This window comes from Colobus angolensis, unplaced genomic scaffold (assembly GCF_000951035.1).
Source record: "Colobus angolensis palliatus isolate OR3802 unplaced genomic scaffold, Cang.pa_1.0 Scaffold272, whole genome shotgun sequence".
NCBI classification, from domain to species: domain Eukaryota; kingdom Metazoa; phylum Chordata; class Mammalia; order Primates; family Cercopithecidae; genus Colobus; species Colobus angolensis.
Window position 1 is genome coordinate 1,028,421 of NW_012115955.1, and position 5,793 is coordinate 1,034,213.

The 5,793-nt window shown below is 56.1% G+C and overlaps 1 long non-coding RNA gene across 1 annotated transcript in view; it reads left to right on the plus strand.

Moving 5' to 3' along the window:
- The first annotated feature begins 2,264 nt into the window (after positions 1-2,264).
- Positions 2,265-5,793, plus strand: part of LOC105516004 — a 68,316-nt gene continuing 64,787 nt past the window's right edge. Inside the window, exon 1 of the long non-coding RNA XR_001002422.1 lies at positions 2,265-2,518. This is a non-coding gene — a long non-coding RNA (uncharacterized LOC105516004). The remainder of the gene's footprint in view (positions 2,519-5,793) is intronic.

Here is a 5,793-nt window from a genome sequence, read left to right on the forward strand (position 1 = left end):
ATCCCAGCGCTTTGAAAGGTTGAGGTGGGTGAATCACTTGAGCCCAGGAGTTTGAGACCAGCTTGGGCAACATGGCAAGACCTCATCTCTACTAAAAGTACAAAAAATTAGCCAGGTGTGGTGGTGCATGCCTGTAGTCCCAGCTACTCAGGAGGCTGAGGTGGGAGGATCACCCGAGTCCGAAAACTCGAGGCTGCAGTGAGCCATGACCATACCACTGAACTCCAGCCTGGGTGACAGACTGAGATCCTGTCTCAAAAAAAGAAAAAAGAAAGAAAAGTTAATATATAGCTCTGATAATACAATCTCAGTCATAAGCCATTTGATTTATTTCCAATGTTATCACTGTTGGTTCGATTTTATTTTTATGTTTTAGTTGTGGACAAGATCTCCATTGTCTAAGCCACTGCGAGAATTCAGGTAACTTCCGGCCCACCCTGGGACAGTTCCTCCACATTCTTGCTACTCAAAGTGTGCTCCATGGTCTAATGGCTTCAGCCTCACCCAGGAACTTGTTAGAGACACAGAATCATGGCCCCACCCCAGACCTCCTGATGCAGAATCTTCATTGTAGTAAGCGACCCACTGCCCCACGCCCCTGATGATGTGGGTGCTCATTAAAGAGTGAGAAGCACTGTTCCAGCTTGCCCTGAAGTTGTAGGATTTCAAACCAAAAAGCATCTTATGGATTTCAAACCAAAAACATCACCTCTGTGGAGCCAGCCTGGAGCCTGGCTAGTCCTTCTCCACCATCTGGGGGGCTTCTTATGTTCCAGAGTCTAACACTGTGGCCCCAGATACCAGAGACCTTTCACCCTCAGAACCTGTGCTCGCACGTCTTCAGACTGGGGCTGCTTTCTCTCCATCTCGCCTTCTCCTGTACCACCTGAGGTACTAATTCTTTCAGGAAGCCTTCCTTGAATGTCTTCTCCTGACATCCCAGTGAGGGGCTCCTGATACTCATTTCCATAGTGCTTTGGGCAGCTACTACGGCATAAAACCACTCCAAATTGAATTGCTTTGCTCACAATTGCAAAGGGATTTGGGATTTGGGCAGTGCTTGGCCAGGGATTTGGGCAGTGCTTGGCTAGGTGCTTTTCAGTCCGGGTCTCCTTTGTGGATGCTGTTTGATGCTGTCCTCTGAAGCCTCCACTGGAGGCTGGAGCTGTCTGTCCAATCTGGCGGCCTGACACTGCTGGGGGGAGGCACAAGTGGCACTTTGATGAAAGCACCTACACCTAGCCTGTCTCTGTGGCTGGGGTTCTCTCCCAGCATGGTGCCTGGGCTTTGAGAGAGGGGGTCCTGAGAGCAGGTGCTCCAGGAGACGCAGCCGAAGCCACGGAGCTCTCTGTGGCCTGGTCTGGAACTTTCACACACCACATACGCTGCATTTCTGTTGGGTCAAATGGGTCACATAAGTCTGCACAGACTGAGAAGGAGGAGACTTACACCACCACGCTGTGGCAGGGACAGCAAAGACTGTGTGGCCACGCGTCCCCTGTCATGTGTGGCCAGGGTCTTCCCCACCACAGCTTCTCCCCTAGGCTGTGCCATCTCACAGGGCTGCCTCCAAACACATGCCTTCCCCAGCACCATACTCAGTGCTGGCCCTGTGAACACATATGTGGGACTGATGGAGTAGAAACCTGCTTCAGCGAAAGTCGGGGAGTGGCAAACCTGGGAACGTAGAGAAGCACTCGGTGTGCGACATGTATTTCTGATGTACGCAATGACGGCTGAAGCCCATGCAGAGCTGATCACTACCGGGCAGTTTCAGAGTGTGGGTCAGAACCCGTGAGCCTTCCCTGCCAGAACAGTTTGGAGTGTCACGTGAGGACTTCAGCCTGGACACCATCGCACACCACTGTAGTGTGAAGGGACAGGGTCTGCCTGCTGGTCCGTGCAGGGAGAAGATACTCCTAGCTCTTCAGGCTCCTACTCAATCCCCTGACAGCACCCTTTAACAAAAAGGCACCCACACCCTCGGCGTCAAGGGCATCTCTGAATGAGGGTCATGGTGAGCTTGTGTTAGGAAAATAGCTCTCTTGCCAACACGCAGGCAAAGTAAGCTTCTGCAATTCTCAAAGTCCCGAGTTTGCAGAATTTTATTTACAGCAAAATGTTGGTTTACCCACAAACATCCTGCTTGGCTAAATATATCTCCTGCTCCTAGAACAGGACCTGTGGTTTTTCAAGCATGGGTTTATGGCCTCCCTTCAGCACGCTGGCACGCATGTGCCCTGCTCTTTCTCCTGTGATTATCAGCATGATGGGAGGCGAGTGAGGAACTCAGTGTCTTCTGACACAGGCATCTCACAACACCAGTGCAGCCGGACCTTTGTCTGGTAGGTCTCCGTGCACCCACAAAGACCTGGGCCTGCGGGAAGTCTGGGGCCCACTGCTGTGCATGCTCGTTTCTTGAGCATCTGAGTCACCTTTACAGTTTGCGATGATTGATGAGGTCAAACAGGACTCACTTGCATTGCTGGGTCTCTGTGGTGACAGGGGGGACTTGGAGGTAGGTGTTCAGGTCAGAAGGGACAGTCCTGACTTCCTCCACCGCTGCCTGCAGAAGCAGAGGCCGAAGCCACAGGCTGCGGGGGCGGGGAATGTGCTCCAGGAAGTGGCTCTCCATGCTCCTGTCCACAGCCTCTGCAAGGGGAGACACATGCCCAGGCAGAGAACACAGTATGACAAGTGAGGAGAAGGGGAAGAAGTCAAATTACACGCTATTTCTCCTTCGACGGTAGGAAGGCAGGAGGGAAGGGAGCTATGTAGACACAGGGTACACTCCCAGTTCTGCTGGAGCTCAGGCTGGCCCTGGAGCTAAGCTTTAGCAATCTCCAAGGAAAAAGGATTGTTTAACAGAAAAATGGGGCCGAGGAAATACTGGACTTCAAATGAGAAGAAACTTTTTCAGAACCTTCGCGGCCTTGGGGCTGGCTGTTCTTCCCAGAACCATACTTTGTGGCAGTGGTGAAGTCATCTCTGATCCGAATCCTCCCCAACCGGGCTGTCAAATGGTCATTTACAGAGAATTAGTAACTGAGAGGCAGAGGAGAGAACACCCTTCTTTGCCTGTGAATGATGGCGGAGTCACAGGCAGTGTGGGGTGATGGGCAACCATTACTTTCTTGTTTGCTGAAATAATTTCATGGTGCAGATTGGTAGGGAGAGTTCATTTTTGAGAAAAGTCAGTTTCCTGTATTTGAGCAAAGAAACCACAAATCATTTTTTCACATTAGTACATTTCTGTAAAGCACAAGTTGTCCTAAGTGAGGAGCAAGTGACACGGATCTTTTCCTCAGGCACAGAACTGTCATTCCTGCACTCTTGGGAGCCAAGGCTTAAATACTCAGGAATGTTCTGCCACCTGTTCTCAGGCAGCAGTTTGAGCCTGGGAAGCCGCCCGGACAAGGACACAGCAGCCCCCTCATGCCCCTTGCAGTTCTGAATGCCTCTCATCAATCCTGGGGTCTCGGGGGAATGGCAGAAGGATCCGCATCACGGTGGAGTCTCCCTTTTCACTTAGAAATGCGGCAGGGCTCTGCTGTGCCCTCCGAGTGAGGAAGGGCTCTCCTCAGCCTACTTCACAGAAGACTCCCTGGCAAGCCAAGACCCCTAGTCCAGCTGCAGTTGGTGAAGGAGACCCAAAGTGCAGAAAAACTCTATGGATAACCCTCAACAGCACAGTGGTCCGAGGCTACTTGAGGCTAAGGGTGCAGAAGACCAGCCGAGGCGCAGGTGTCAGGGAAGTCCCTGTCCTCAAGCCTTGGGAAGGAGGTGCTCTTCCAACCAGCCTCTGTCCCCCAACTGAGGGTAAGAGCCCAGCCAGGGGCCACCCAGGCCCACCTGTGCCCACTGCATCTTCTCCTCCTTTTCCACCTGGTGACAGCTGCATTTCCGTGGGTGGCCAGAAGGAGAGTTTTTGATTCCCTCCCTGCGATGAAGACGTGTTTGAAGAAGAGAAGCTGAGCTCACTCTGAGCGAGGTGTCAGAGGGCTATGGAATGAGGAGTTTTGGTGCTGGTGCTGCCTGGGGGTGCTGAGTGTGTGACAGCTCCTAGGATCTGAGGAGGGCCAGGAGGAGGGCACAGGAGGGCCAGGGCGCCACCAAAAGGCAGGGAGAAACCCACGTGAACGTCATCAGATCCCCCCTTCGTTATTTACCTGAGACCCCAGTACACGCAGGACCCCGTGTTGTGGCCCTGAGAGAGCCCTGACGCTGGCTCTCCAGCCAGGCCCCTCTGTCCCACTGCCGTGTCTGCATTGCCCTGGCTTCTGTATGCGTTTGCTGCATGGCCAGGACCTGTGGCTCCCGTGGCCTGCCCTTGAGCTACCCTGGAGCTGCCCTTGGACGCACGGAGCTGTTTTGCTGGCAGGCGCAGAGGCAGGAAGGACCCAGGGGTTTTGATCCTCACCCTCGGCCTCCCCACCTCATGCCTTGGGCCCGGAGGACCACAGTGGGAATAAGAAGCCCGGATAGACGGGCAGACGTGAGGGTGTCATTAGAATCCGAGTTCCCCTAGGGGTCGGGCTCCACGCGCCTCGCCCCGGAACTGGCCCGAAATTGTGCCCTGCCTGCCGCTCCCCTCTGGGCCCTGCTCTGACCCGCCCTCCCCAGTATCCCCTGGAGCCCCCATCCGTCAGTGAGGTGCTCGTCTCACGGCGTGCTCCTGCGGAACCGACAGCCCCTGCCGGGACAGCAGCGAAGCCTCAGCAGAGCCCTGGGGGAGTTTCGGTGGGTGTGGGGGAAGGGGAGGAAGGAGGGAAGCCCACAGGAGGCTGTGGATTGGAGGGCGGGGGCTGAGCTGGGCAGAGCCGAGGCGCCTCGGCTCAGGCCTCTTCTGAGTGGGGTTCCAGGGGCTGCACGCTCCGCCCTGCCCCCTACCCCCCACCCCGTGCCGTAGTGCGGGGGCTCCTGCCCTGGACAGGTCCCCATGCCTCTCGCCCGGACCAGCAGCTTGGGCTGGAGCTGGAGCCGGTGGGATATTTTTCTTTACTAGGGAACCTTGCCTAGCACTGCTCGGTTCTCCAGGCAGGACGATGGCCTTTGGGGGGTGGTGGACGGGATTGGATGCCTCCCTCTCTGCTGCAACCGCTTTGGATCCGGCTTGATTGTTTCCCCCACCGTTTGCCATGTGCTCCCCGCGCTTTGGGCTCTGAGTTGGCGGAGGGAACCCCGCACGGTCCGCGCACCCCTGGGGACCCCTGTGAACAGGCCAGGAGGTGGGGGCTATGTTAGTCACTGGGGGGTTACAAATCAGGATGTAAAGTGGGGGCCGGGGGCCAAGGAGAACCAAGGGGCGCCGCGGGGTGGGGGTGGGGGTAGGCCTCGCGGGAGGGGCAGCGGAAGTGAGGCCGGCACCGTGGGGAGGGCGGGGAGGGTGCTTGGCCCATTCTGGGCGCCGCCAACGAGTGACTGACTCAGGATCCAGCCGTGAGGGACGTGGGCTGGGGCAGCAATGGAGCAGGAGCCCAGGCAGGGCGGTGTGGGCCGGGCCTGTGCAGGCCAGGCCGAGAGGAGGCGTTTGGGTGGGGATGGGAAGGCAGGGCCAGGCCCAGGACAGAGTCTGGTGTCAGAAACTGGCTGGGTGGGGACCATTGAAGGGGCCAGGAGAGCAGGAGGAGGACGGGCGCAGTGGGGAGGGAGGCCCTAAAATTGACTTTGGAACGGGTTACCTGTGAGACGTCCCAGGGAGGAATGTCCAGCAGACTATTGGCTATGGAAATCTGGAGCTCAGCGAAGAGAATGAAGCTGCGTGACCATGATGTTTACCCAAATGATCTTCAG